Genomic DNA, 15,176 nt, shown 5'->3' with positions numbered 1-15,176 from the left:
TATACGTATCCAAAGGAATTGAAATCAGGATCTCTAAGAGATATCTGCACTCCCATGTTCATAACAGCATAGTGACAATTGCCAAGATAGAGAAACAGCTTAACAGCCTATCAATGGATGAGTGGCTAAAGAAAATATGGCGTACAATGTAATATTAGTCAGCCTTAAAACAGAAAAAAAAATCCCATCATTTGTGATAATATGGATGAGCCTGGAGGAGGACATTATGCTAAGTGAAATGAGCTAGTCACAGAAGAACACGTACTGCATGATTCCACTTACTTGAGAAATCTAAAATAGTCAAACTTATAGAAGCCAACTAGAATGTTAGTTGCCCAGGGCTGGAGGGAGGCGGAAATGTGGAAGTATTACTCCAAGGGTACATAGCTTCAAGTATATAAAATGAAGATGAATAAGTCTTAGAAATCTACTGCACAGCATAGACCTAGAGTAAACAGTACTGTATTGTATACTTAAAATTTTGCTGATAGAGTAGATCTTGGGTTCTTACAGAAAATAATAACAACAAATCAAGAGGGTAAGAGTAAACTTTTGAAAGTGATGATATGTTTGTGGTATATACTGGGTGATGGTTTCATGTGTATATGCTTATCTCTAAGCTCATCAACTTGTGTATATTAAATAGGTATTCTCTATGTCAATCATACTTCAATAAAAATGGTTTTAAAAACACCAAATCTGTGAATTTAAGAGACTCTTTGATGTGAGTTAATCCAAGTACCCATTAACATTTCCAAAAATTATTGCTATACTCCACAGATGCTGAGGACTATAACATGAAAGCTGAAGAGGGATACTTTCTCACAAGCAGATCCAAAGCTGAATGAGGAAAGTAGACTGCTTTACACCCTAGAAGATGAACATTTATTCCTTCTGTACTTCTACCTTTGGTTCACTTCTTGTGTTATTCTAAATGTTATTTACTAACATTTCTTGCCAACAAACTGATTCCTATCAATAATCAGTCCATAGTTCAAAATCTAAGTTTGCAAGTTCCCATATACAAAAGGGCAGCCATGTTTTCTCTATGGATACTGGTCTCTATTTTCCACCTGTATTCCTGTGCTACTGAAGACACCATTAACAGTAGCCCTTGCCTCTTGGTATCTCTCTATGCTTCACTGCTAACACCCCCACCTCTCCATTTATGCTTTGTGGGGTACCCTCCACATTATAGGTTCATGTATCTGTGAGATTGGTCATAATGTTCTTTTACCTGGAAGGTCCTTCATATGTCTAATCAGTGGCTTAGCAACAAAATGGTTTACGTCTTTTTTTTTTCTTTTTTCTGTTTGCTAGTTGTTTTGTTTTGTTGCCAAGTTTAATGTGAAAAAATACCTGTTCTTCACCAAGTGGCTCTTTGGGATGACACTCTATCCAGATCCTTTCATCATATTGTTCCACCATCTTTGGGGGAAGTGTTGGCAAATTTCTTTGTAAAGGGACAGGCAATAAATATTTGGGGTTTTGCAAACCATGTGGTCTGTATTACAGCTCCTCTACTCTGACATTATAGTACTAAAGCAGCCATAGATAACATGTAAACAAATAGATGTGGCTGTGTTCCAATAAAACTTAATTTACAAAAAGAAGCAATCGGCAAGATTTGACCTCAAAGCCAGTTTTCCAACCCCTGATCCAGGGACTTGGAGTTCTTTTTTTTCTGTGTGCACTTAACTGGCCAGAACCCAATCCTGTGTTCTCACTTATATACAAGAATGACTCAGTAAAGCGTAGCTGGGAAAGGTGGTTTAACTGTGTTAGTATGGAAGAAACAATTAGATGGGTGCACTGTAAAAGCCCTTTCCATATTCTATTCATCCTTTGAGAAGATTTCTCGAGACCCCCATATGGATGGTATCCTAGGCTCCACAAATCCTCCACGCATACCACCATAACAGCACTCATTCATTTGTCTATCTCCCTTACTAAACTATAAGCAGCTATAGCACAAAGATTCTGACCAATTTACACTTGCCTATTCCTAGAATAAGAGATCCAAATAATTTTTAAACAATGGGCAAATTACCCAAAGTCTGAAGAAGAGTGAAACAAACACTAAAAAGTAGAGATTTCCAGTTGGTATTTTCTGTCAATCATTAATTAATTACACAGTCCTATGTTCAAACGCCTGATCAATCTCCTCACACAGTCACTTGGAACTATATAAATATGCACACCCTCGTTAACTCCTACCTTTTCCCTTTACAAATATCATTGCAGACCAGTCTGCCTCATTTTTAACAGTTCTTAATGATTTTTAACTCTGATTTATGCAATCTAAGTGATGTCTCTGCTTAATGAAGCAATTCATGATGTCTTTCAATAGAAAATATTAAGCATTCGCCAACTGTTCATCTCCGTCATAGCCATCCTGGTTATCAATCATGTATAGAGCACTAGGGCACATGTCTGGTTGCATAAAATCCAGGACACTGCCAAGGGGGCTTACTTTTCCCTGGAAATCAGAACCTCTGGCAGAACATGGTAAGGGCTTAACCCACTCAATCATTCAATAATGTTTGCTAGCCACCCATTATGTGATACATACTATGTTAAATACTAAGGATAAGCAATGAACAATACAATCACAGACTTTGTTCCCATGGGGCTGCCAATATGGTATCTAGAATCTCTTCCTACTGAGTGCAGTAAAGGCACTTTGCACTTCCTGCTACTGTTCCCTCTAAAGAAAAATTGCCCTGATGGGAACTGATGGTAAAAATCTTCAAAGATTCCCTAACATCTCATCACTGTGATATTTCTGTTGCAAAGATAAGAATATTGTAGCCAACCTGCAGAAGTGGGATGGCCCACCACCTTACCCACATTGTGGTTCAGATGTTAAAACTGAAAAGGCCATATGTGCACCAAGAGGTTATGAAGACATTTATTACTCACATGATGAGGCTTTCTGGGGAAAGCAGGGCCTCACATGTCTGAAAATGGTTTGAGAAACAAGAAGTAATTGACTTTGGCTTTGGTTGTGATTAGAGGGTGGGGTTATCAGCTCCCCATAGGTGGCAGGACCTTGCTTGGTATGAACTTCCCATCAAAAAAGAGAGTGCACATCTTTTCTCATCCAGATGTGGGGCAAATTGGAAGGAGGGAGGTGTCAGTCTTCAGTTCTGTTGGAAGTCAATGTCAAAAATGAGGTCAGTCTTTATTACAAATATTCTCATTAGTTTGCCACTACAGTGATGGCCCTAAATCAAACCCCCTGAAAACAAAGCTGTTTTAATAAAGCCAATTTACGGTTATGGGAGGAAAGAATCTTAGCATCTTATCTCAGCAGTTCATCAGTAAGTAATAATTTTGGCAGTAAAAAAGAGAAAACTTAGTAGTAGGGATAGAGCGTGAGGGAAAGGTTGGTAACCTGATGAAGAAAAAAGTGTTCCCTGTGTATATGTGTCAATGAATATATCTGGTTCTAAACAAAGAAGAAACACACACACACACACACACACACACACACACACTACCGGCGAGGACCTAAAAAGAGCAGACCAAAACCTACCCCATATAGAAGGAAGGAAGGTGGACAGTATGTCCCAGTAAACTGATGACAAAACCTTCCTCTAAGAAATTGTTATGCTTCCAACATTAATGATACTTCCAGTGATTTAATTCAAAATCATAAAACATCAGTGGAAAGCCTGTTTTGACTACTGAAACTTTAAAACATAAATGGCTCACACATGTTTGCCATGTGCTATTGGTCAGCATTAGTATTGTATCATTTAGTATAATTAGGATTATAAGGAACAGCCTAGCCAACTAAAACAGGATTAAAAAATAAAACCAAGCTTTTGTTTAAGCACAGATGGACTAATCCCTCTCCTTATATATTATAAAACCCTGTATTACATAACAAACAAGCATAAGAAGGCTCTAAAAGGTGGAGGGAAAAAAGGGACCTCAGCCTTGAGAAATGTCATGGTGGTGAGTTCTCTGGGTTTCCTTACTGCCCTGCATAACCCAGATAGGGTGCTACAGAAACCTCTGATCCAAAAAGCACAGACAAAAAGAAGCTCCAAGGAATGTCTGTTTCTCCTAGCCAGAGGGCTGGGAAAAGAGTAACCTAAAATCAGAAAATATTTTTGGCAACACTAGCCCTACTCCAGCCAAACTTCAAAAGGAAAACCACACAACACCTCTCCACAGTTTCAGAGAGGCTAATCAGGGAATTGATTATTTCTTTGCTGGTAGAAGCAGGCGTTAATCTAATTTTCAATTAGGATAATGTGAGTGGGGTCCAATGATAAGCTCACCCTCCATCTCCACACACTAGCTACAAGAATTTACAAGGTGGTGCAACACAGAATTAGCTACTATTGGGCTTCACCACCACTCCCATGACAGTAAGACATAGTGGAGCCTATGATATCCAGAGGTGATCAAGGCCATGCAAATCAAAATGAGAAAGAACTCCATTTTCCTCCTTTTCTGAAATCAGAGAGGCTCACCACCACCAAGCACCAATGAAACTGAATGACGTGCTTCAAGGTGGGATATCCAACCCTCCAGCCTCTTTCTCCACTGTGGAAGCTGGATTGCTCAATGGGAAGTGAGATGATGCATTCACTCTACAGCAGCAAAGCAATTAAGTTAACTCTCTGAATCCTCCTTACTGAGTGGCAATGGAGCCCACCTAGGAACTGATCACATCTCTACCTGCAAGCAATCAGCAGGTTCAAATGAGTCCCCATTTTTTACTGGGAAGGGGTCAATAGGGCTGAAGTGGTTGCTGAACTTCTGATCTATCCATCTGCAATGAGACAATGTGAGTCATCACTCCACTTCTGTAGAGTTGGTATTGGCAAGGCCCAGCAGAAAGCTGAACAGATAGCCCACCAGCCTCCTGGGGGCTAGATCTCAACAAGAGGACCACCTGCTAAACAATGAAGAATAAATAAGATCCACAGTCTCATAATGTAATATCCACAGTGTCCAGGATATAATAAAAAGATCACTCATCATACCAATAAATACAAACATGAATGAGAAAAGAAAACCTTTTTTTTAAATGCTTATTTATTTTTAAGAGACAGAAAGAGACTGAGAATGAGCAGGAAAGGTGCAGAGAGAAAGAGACACAGAATCCAAAGCAAGTTCCAGGCTCTGAGCTATCAGCATAGAGTCCTACATGGGGCTTGAACCAACAAATATTTATTAAAAATCTACTATGAATTGGCATGTAAACTTGTTTCCAGTATATGAGTCATTTGGGAAAGGAAATGTTAATATACCTAAATGTCACTATTGCATGTCAATATTAGTCTGAGTAAGTATGGCTCTGGTACAACCACTGAAGTCACAGAGCTTGGGCACAGACATCAAGATATAGACTTAGGGATGGAGGCAAGTTCATACCTTGTTCCTTGGTAATCCAAGCCCGTATAACTGGGACACAGCAATCCTTTTGCATATGGAGCTTTAACTCCATAAAGCTTTGAAGAGTGTCTTAAACACATCTAACACAAAACAAATTGAACTAATTTAGATTAAACTTCTGACAAATAACTTTTAAAAAGATTTCTTACTATTCATAGAAAAGGTTACATAAAATATCAAATTTGAGTAAAGAAAACTAAAACTACAACTCAGAGTACCTGGTATTTATGGTTTTGAACATCACAGATAAAATAGCATTAAAAATGTGAAAATTCTGCTCTGGGATGGTGTGGGACCAAGTGGTTGGAGACAGCCTGGCGGGACAGAGGAGTGTATGTGCAAATTAGGAGAGAGAAAATGGTAGTAGGTGTAGGCAATAGAAGGGAGGGGGCCTCTTCTGTGAAGAGACAAAAGGAAGAAAACAAGAGGCTGTGGGAAGTGTGGAACTGCATCTGGGCAAGAGAAAAACCTCTCCATACCACATACTTGGGAACAAGAAATACGGAGAGAGCCAATTTTACTTTGTAAACAATCTTAGGAGCTGAAGATGGGAGTTTTCAGGAGTATCCAACTTTCCCCAGTCCAGAGCCCCCATGTGCATGTGGCTTGGGGGGGGAGGGGAGCCGGCCCTGGGATGAAGTAGCCACCTCAGGGATGCACTGGAAGAGAACAGTACCCTTCCTTGAGTACTGTGGGAAAAGGGTTAACTGCCCCCACCCCAAGGACAAAAGACCCTGCAGGTTCCAGTCAGAGGACCTTTGTCAGTTGGTGTGAGATCTGCACTATGCAGGATCCTCTAAGCCACTGGTTTTTAATCCCAGCCAAGCAGCTAGGAGGTGTAGGAGACTGGAGTAGGGCAAGCTGCGTCCTCTGTGCTTCTCTATGAGGACTGCCTGAAGAGCATGGCTTGAGATACCCAGTCCCGGCAGGAAGGACAAGGATGTTGCCATTTTTCTCTCCAACACTAACATGGTGAGGCTTCAGGGAACAGGACAATGACCACCAGCAGAGGTGGGACCACTTACACCAAACCCTACCACTCCATGCCTCGCACCTGCTTATCTACTGGAGTGAGACTGATGCTGAGCTAACCAGATTGCCTCTCCCTGAGACGAGCACAACCACCAGTCCCAGGCTCCAACACACAATTGTCCTGTGATATTATATGTTAGTCTGGATTTTTTCTCTTTCCTTTTCTTTCCTTCTCTTCTATTTTTACATTTTTTTCTTTCTACCACCTCTTTTTTTTTCCTTTGGAATCATAACTATGGTTTCTGATTTTATTTTTGGTCAAATATATATATATATATATATATATATACATATATATATATATATACACACACACATATACACACACACACACACACACACACACACACACACACATACATATATATATACATATTCCCCCCCAGGGTTATTTCAACAAACAAATCAAAGTACACCTGATGGAAGGTCTAAATAATCCACCACTATGAGCAGTGGGATAGAGCAGCCAAATAAGCAAAAACAGTGCACACAACACACCCCTAAAACACTTTCTCAAGGACCAGGCCCTGGACAGTGTATGAGCCCTTTTTAACACAGTAGTACTTGCAGGCGAAGGACACATAACAAGTTATCAAAACATATAAAAGAAAGAAACCTAGCCAAAATGACAAAAATGGAAGAATTCTCTTCAAAAGAAATTTCAGGAAGAAATGAGAGAGAATTGTTCAAAACAGATATAAACAATATATCTGAAGTAGAATTTAGAATAATAGTCATATGATTAATAGCTGGCCTTGAAAAAGGCATAGAAGACAGCATAGAATCGGTTACAGCAGAGATCAAACACCTAAGAAATAGTCATGATTAATTGAGAAATGCTGTAAATGATATGCAAAATAAACTAGATGCATTGACCACAAGGATGGAAGAAGCAGAGAATAGGTGAAATAGAAGATAAAATTATGGAATATAATGAAGTTGAAAAAAAGAGGGAAAGAAATAACTAGCCCATGAGGGGAGAATTAGAGACCTAAGTGATTCAATGAAACAACATAATATTCATATCATAGGAGTAAGAGAAGAGAGAGAAAGGGGAAGAAGGTTTATTTGAACAAATTGTAGCTGAGAACTTCCCTAATCTGGGGAAGGAAACAGACATCCAAATCCAAGAATCACGGAGAAGTCCATTCAAAATCAACAGAAACAGGTAACACCATGACATATCATAGTGAAACTGGCAAAATACAGTGATAAAAAGAGAATTCTGAAAGAAGCTAGCAACAAATGGGTCTTAATCTACAAGGGTAGACATATAAGGGTAGTAGCAGATCTGTCCACTGAAACTTGGCAGGCCAGAAGGGAGTGGCAGGAAATATTCAATGCGATGAATAGGAAAAATATACAGCTAAGAATCCTTTATCCAGACTGTCATTCACAATAGAATGAGAGATAAAGGCTTTCCCAGACAAACAAAAACTAAAGTTGTTCATGACCACTAAACCGGTCCTGCAGGAAACCCCAATGGAGATTCTGTGAGTGAAAAGCAGCAAAGACTACAAAGAATCAAAGACATCACCACAAGCATGAAACCTACAGATAACACAAGAACATTAAATCCATATATTTTGATAATCACTATGAATGTAAATGGATTAAATTCCCCAATCAAAAGACAGGGTACCAGAATGGATAAAAACATAAGATCCATCTATATGCTATCTACTAGAGACTCATTTAGACCTGAAAATGCAGGTTGAAAGTGAGGGGATGGAGAACTATCTCTCATGCTACTGGATGTCAAAAGAAAGCTGGAGGAGCCATGCTTATATCAGATAAACTAGATTTTAAAACAAAGACTATAACAAGAAATGAAGAACGGCATTATATCATAAATAAGGGGTCTATTCATAAAGAAGAGCTAATAATCATAAATATTTATGCCCCAATTGGACATACGAATATATAAATCACATAATCACAAACATGGATAAGTGTATAGATAATAGCACCATGATTGTAGGATACTTTAATATGCCACTGAAAGCAATGGACTGGGCATAAAATCAATAAGGATACAATGGCTCTGAATGACACATTGTATCAGATGGATATAACAGTTATTTTCAGAACTTTCCATCCAAAGCAGCAGAATACACATTCTTCTCCAGTGCACATGGAACATTCTCCAAAATAGATCATATGCTGGGTCACAAAACAGTCCTCAATAAATATAAAAGGATTACAATCATACCATGCATATTTTAAGATCATAATGCTATGAAATGTGAAATTAACCACAAGAAAATTTAGAAAGTCCCCAAATACATGGAGGTTAAAGAACATCCTACTAAAGAATGAAAGGGTCAACCAGAAAATTAAAGAAAGACATTTAAAAATATAGAGAAAAAACTGAAAATGAAAACACAATAGTCCAAACCCTTTGGGATGGAACAAAGACAGTCCTAAGAAAAAAAAAATACATTGCAATTCAGGCCTATCTCAAGAAGTAAGAAACGTCCTGGGGTGCCTGGGTGGCTCAGTTGGTTGGGTGTCTGACTTTGGTTCAGGTCATGATCTCATAACATCTGAGTTTGGGCCCCACATCATGCTCTGTGCTGAGAACTTGGTGCCTGGAGCCTACTTCAGATTCTGTGTCTCCCTCTTTCTCTGCCTCTCCCATGCTTGTGCTCTCTCATTCCTTCAAAAATGAATAAACATTAAAACATTTAGACCAAATACATAACCTAACCTCACACCTAACTAGAAAGGCAGGAGCAAAGAAAGCGCATAGACATCAGAAGAAGAGAAATAATATAAATTAGAGCAGAAATAATATAGAATAAAAAAAAACCACAGCAGAACAGATCAATTAATCTAAAAGCTGGTTTTTTGAAAGAATAAACAAAATTGATAGCCCCCTATCCAGAATTCTCGAAAAGAAAAGAGAGAAGACCCAAATAATAAAATCATGAATGAAAGGGGAGAGATCACAACCAACACACAGAAACACAAATAACTATTAGAGAATACTATGAAAAATTATATGCCAATAAACTGGACAATCTGGAAGAAATGGACAAATTCCTAGATACCTACACACTACCAATACTCAAATGGGAAAAATAGAAAATTTGAACAGACCCATAACAAGCAAATTGACTTCTTAATCAAAAATCACCCAACAAATAAGAGTCCTGGGTCAGTTGGCTTCCAAAGGGCATTCTACTATATATTGAATGCAGAGCTAATACCTACTCTTTTCAAGCTGTTTCAATTAAATAGCAATGGAAGGAAAGCTTCCAGAATCATTCTATGAAGTCATCATTACCTTGATTCCCAAAGTAGACAAAAATCCTACTAAAAAGTGGAATTGTAGGCCAATATCCCTGATGAATATGGATGCAAAAATTCTCAGGATATTAGCAAACCAGATCTACCAATACATTAAAAGAATCATTCACCATGATCAGGTGAGATTCTTTCCTGGGATGAAAGCTGGTTCAATATTCACAAATCAATCAATGTGATACATTACATTAATAGAAAAAATTATAAGAACCATATGGTCCTGTCAATAGATACAGAAAAAGCATTTTACCAAATACTGTATCCTTTCTTAATAAAAAAAATCCTCAAGAATGTTGGGATAGAAAAACATACCTTAATGTCTTAAAATCCATATATGAAAAGCCCACAGCTAATATCATCCTCAATGAGGAAAAATTGAGAGCTTTCCCCTGATCGCAGGAGTCAGCAGTCAGACAACAAAGTGAAATAAAAGGCATCCAAACTGGCAAAGAAGAAGGCAAACTTTACTTGTCAGAGATGACATGATACTCTACATGGAAAACTTGAAAGACTCCACCAAAAAAAAAAAAAAAACTGGTAGAACTAATACATGAGTTTAGCAAAGTCACATGACATAAAATCAATGTACAGAAATCAGTTGCATTTCCATACACCAATAATGGAGCCAGAAAGAGATATCAAGAAATTGATCCCATTTGCAATTCACCAAGATCCATAAAATTCCTAGGAACAAAACTAACCAAAGAGGTAAAAATTCTGTATGCTTAAAACTATGGAAAGCTTATGAGAGAAACTGAAGAAGACACAAAGAAATGGAAAAACACCCCATGGTCATGGATTAGAATAAATATTGTCAAAATGTAGATACTACTCAAAGCAATCTACACATTCAATTCAGTCCCTATCAAAACACCACCAGCATTGTTCACAGAGCTAGAATAAGCAAACCCAAAATTTGTATGGAACCACAATAGACTCCAAAGAGTAATTTTGAGAAAGAAAACCAAAGCTGGAGGCACCAAAATCCCAGACTCTAGCCTATATTACAAAGCTGTAATCATCAAGACAGTATGGTATTGGCACAAAAAGAGACACATAGATCAATGGAATAGAATAGAGAACCCAGAAATGAACCCACAAATATATAGCCAACTAATCTTTGACAAAGCAGGAAAGAATATCTCATGGGAAAAAAGACAGTCTCTTTAGCAAATGGTGCTGGGATAACTGGACAGCAACATACAGAAGAATGAATCTGGGCCACTTTCTTACACCATAATTCAAAATAGATGAAGACCTTATGTGAGACAGAAAACAATCATAATCCTACAGGAGAAAGAGGCAGCAACCTCTTTGACCGTGGCCATAGAAATTTCTTACTTGACATGTCTCTGAAGGCAAGGAAAATAAACACAAAAATGAACTATTGGGACCTCATCAAGATGAAAAGCTTCTGCACTGCAAAGGAAATAATCAACAAACTAAAAGGCAGACAGAATGGGAGAAGATATTTGCAAATCACATATCAGATAAACTTAGTATCAAAAATTTATAAAGAACTCAACAAACTCAACACTCTAAAAACAAATAATCCAGTGAAGAAATGGACAGAAGACATGAATAGACACTTTTCCAAAGAAGTCATCCAGATGGCCAACAGACACATGAAAAGATGTTCAATGTTCATCATCAGGGAAATACAAATCAAAACCACATTGAGATACCACCTCATACCAGTCAGAGTGGCTAAAATGAACAACTCAGGACACTACAGATGCTGGCAGGATGTGGAGAAATGGAATCCTCTTGCACTGTTGGTGGGAATGCAAGCTGGGGCAGCCACTCTGGAAAATAGTGTGGAGTTCCTAAAATAATTACAAATAGAATTACCCTATGATCCAGTAATAGCACTAGTAGATATTTATCCAAAGGATAGGGGAGTGCTGATTCATAGGGGCACATGTACCCCAATGTTTATAGGAGTCTATCAACAATAGCCAAATTATAGAAAGAGCCCAAATGTCCATCAACTGATGAATGGATAAAGAGGCTGTGACTGACTCACACTCTCACACACTCGCACACACACACACACACACACACACACACACACACACAAATATGGAATACTACTTGGCGATGAAAAAGAATGAAATCTTGTCATTTGCAACAACGTGGATGGAACTGAAGGGTATTATGCTAAGTGAAATACATCAGTCAGAAAAAGACAGATACCATATGATTTCACTCATATGTGGAATTTGAGAAACTTAGCAGATCATAGGGGAAAGGAAGAAAATGTAAGTTACAGAGAAGGAGGCAAACCATAAGAGACTCTTAAATACAGAGAACAAATCAAAGGTTGGTAGGGGTGGGGAAAATGAGTAATGGGTATCGAGGAGGGAACTTACTGGATGAGCACTGGGTGTTGTATGCAAGTGGTGCATCATGGGAATCTACTCCTGAAGCCAAAACTACACTATATGTTAGTTAACTTGACAAGAAAAAAGAAAAAAGAATGTGAAAATTCTGTCCACCAAACTATAGATCAAATATCATATGAGGGAAAAAAACATAATAGATTACATTTATTGTACCCCTGGTTCATGTTTCAAAGAAAATAATAAAAACACTGCCAGTTTGAAATAATTTTGTTTTGGTGCCCTGAGCAGAGTAAAGAATAAAGGAATAATGGGTCTTTTTGATGGCTTTATTCCCCAGAAAAATAGAAGATAGTTTTCTTGTAAGAATGAATTATTTTATATAATAAAATCAAAATTTAAAAGTCACAAATCCATGTCTAAAAACTGTGATTTTTATTTTCTATATCTTGTCTGCTTTGGCATTCCTATGCCCATGACAACAGCAGGTCAGGGATGCAGTAAGGAGAGGGATTTTAAAAACTGCTAAATAAATGTAATTCAATTTCTTTTAAGTTAACAAAGTCTCTTTCAAGTAAATATTCATTCAAATACAAGTTAAAATACTTTCCAGAGAAATTTTCACACCATCTCATTAGCTCCACCCATATCCCCTCATCCTCTATGTGTTGGGACCTGGGAGCAAAGGGAAATATGGCAGCAGACTCGGGGTCTTTATTCTGTCTTTTGGGGCATTTTAGCATCCAGAAAGATGTCTCTTTCCCTTCCGAAGCTCTGGCCATGCAGAGAAGGTATCCACCAAAGTGTTGCCAGTCCCGTTTCTAGGTATCAAAGTACACAGTATGCTGAGATCACTGTCCTCAACCATAAACTCCCACCGGGGGCTGCCTTCACTCTACCACTTACCCATCAGATCATCAGTTTCCCAATTTCTCACCACATCCTCATTCCCCCACCAGGACAAAGGGAATGCTTAGAATATCCTATAATCCACCTCCAAGTAATGATAAGTGGAAGCAGAATAATCTCTAAACAAACAGGGCTCTTCTCACCAGGCTACTTAGAAGTGGGAAAGAGTATCAACAGCCATAAATAAACAGCCCCAAACCTATGAGGATATTTTAACTATCCCCACCCCCTTTTATGAGTTTTAAAGGAAAGAGCTTAGAAGTAGGGAAGCTTTCTTCAGCCTCTCTCTCCCTGGATAATTCCACCTGCAATTCAACACTATAAGTGCCTCTCTTCCTTTGCCTACCTAGCAGATACTACCTTTGAATCGCATCCTTCTCCTTCTCAAAGTGGCCTAGAACTATAATGTTAAAAAGCTTGCAAGAAAAGCAATGGGAGTGATGAGAATATAAAATATGATAGATAAATTATAACTTGGTTACACCTAAATCAGAACATTGTTGGGGTGTCTGGGTCACTCAGTCAGTTAACCATCCAACTCTTGATTTCGGCTCAAGTCATGATCTCACTTGTGAGACTGAACCCTGCTTCATGCTTTACACTGGGCATGGAGCTTGCTTAAGATTTTCTCTCTCTCCCTCTCTCTTGCTCTCTCTCTCTCTGCCTCTCCCCACCATGAGAAGCTCTCTCTCAAAAAAAAAAAAAACTTTCTTAGTGAACATTGATAGAGTCACAAAAATGCACTCAATAAGTAGAACTATGGGTGTCCTTCAATTTTAGTGGCTTAGTGTTTCAAAGCTGGGTGTGACTATCCTCATTAGGAAATATTTCTCTGAATCCTCTGAAACTAGAGGTCTCTTCTAGGGTCTTGGGCAACTTCATAAAGTCGTGGATTTGGCATTGCCTTGGGAGTTCACCGTATGCAAGACCCAAAAGGTATAGCTTTACTAACAGAGGTCCAGATGTCAAGAAGTTTTCCAGTATAATATGGAAATTAAGGTTTGGTTACCAATGATGACTTTACGGTAAACTTGATAATTCAGTGGCTATAAATGAAATCTCAGAGATTACAATTTTTTTTATTTTAAAAATAGAAAAAGTAATAGAGCAAACTCAGGTACCTCTAAACCTAGAATCAAAAGCTATTAATATTTGATCATTTTTTTCTCTAAAGTACAGGCGAAGTTCCATTTCTTTCTCTCCTATCTCATTTTTCTCTAACTTCAGAGGATGTTTAAGGAATCTTTGTAAGGTAATAATAACATTCCAATACATACGTGTATTAAACCAACTCAATGTACACACAGTGTTACATGTCACTTATATCTCAAAACAAATAAACAGAAACAGTAAAAGCCAATGTCTCAATTCAAAAGCAGCCAGGCAGGAGGAATTCTCTTTTACTAGGGGAAATCCAGCCATTTTGTTTTCTTCAGGTTACATCTGATTGGACAAGGCCCTGGCTTTACTCTGTCTAACAATTTAAATGCTAATTCCATCTAAAAATACCTTCACAGAAATACTTGAAATAATGTTTGACTAAATATCTGGGCAGCCTGGGGCCCAGTCAAGTTGACATTAAAATTAACTATCTCACTTACTTACCTGAAACACATAGAGATGCATGTCCACACCAAAAGATTTATGTAATTAGTTTCACTAACTTGTTCACAGTCATCAAAAACAGGAAACAGCCAATGTCCATCAGCTGGTGAAGAGACAAACAAGCTGTGGTAATCCATGGATCACTACTCAGGAATTTTTGAAGCATACAAATACATGCTACAATATAAATAAATCTCAAAACCATTATGTTAAATGAAAAAGACCAATTTAAAAGGCTACATATTATGATCAATTAAATGATACACTGGAAAAGGCGAAACCATAGGAACTGAAAGGTTGCCAGGAGATGGGGATATGAAAAGGATGTTGACTATAAAAGAAAGCAAGGGAACTTTTGGGCTAGTGGGAAAATTCTTCATCTCCACTGTGATCAGACTTAATCACATAATCAGAGTGAATTTTCCTTCATGTAAATTATACTTTAGTAAAACCTGATTTTTATATATGGTACAAATTGTGAAGAAAAGGAGATCCAATTCCGTGAAACTGTTAAGCTTCTTAAGACTCTTCCACTCTTGCACTAAACCTCCAAAAAATATTTAT

General features: G+C 38.0%; 1 long non-coding RNA gene across 1 annotated transcript in view; it reads left to right on the top strand.

Moving 5' to 3' along the window:
* LOC115278122 overlaps positions 1 to 899 on the top strand; it is a 29,812-nt gene extending 28,913 nt beyond the window's left edge. The window contains exon 3 of the long non-coding RNA XR_003902712.1: positions 781 to 899. This is a non-coding gene — a long non-coding RNA (uncharacterized LOC115278122). The remainder of the gene's footprint in view (positions 1 to 780) is intronic.
* Positions 900 to 15,176: the final 14,277 nt, after the last annotated feature.

Source organism: Suricata suricatta, chromosome 14 (assembly GCF_006229205.1).
Source record: "Suricata suricatta isolate VVHF042 chromosome 14, meerkat_22Aug2017_6uvM2_HiC, whole genome shotgun sequence".
In the NCBI taxonomy this organism is placed as follows: Eukaryota; Metazoa; Chordata; class Mammalia; order Carnivora; family Herpestidae; genus Suricata; species Suricata suricatta.
This window is presented reverse-complemented; position numbering and strand designations above follow the sequence as displayed.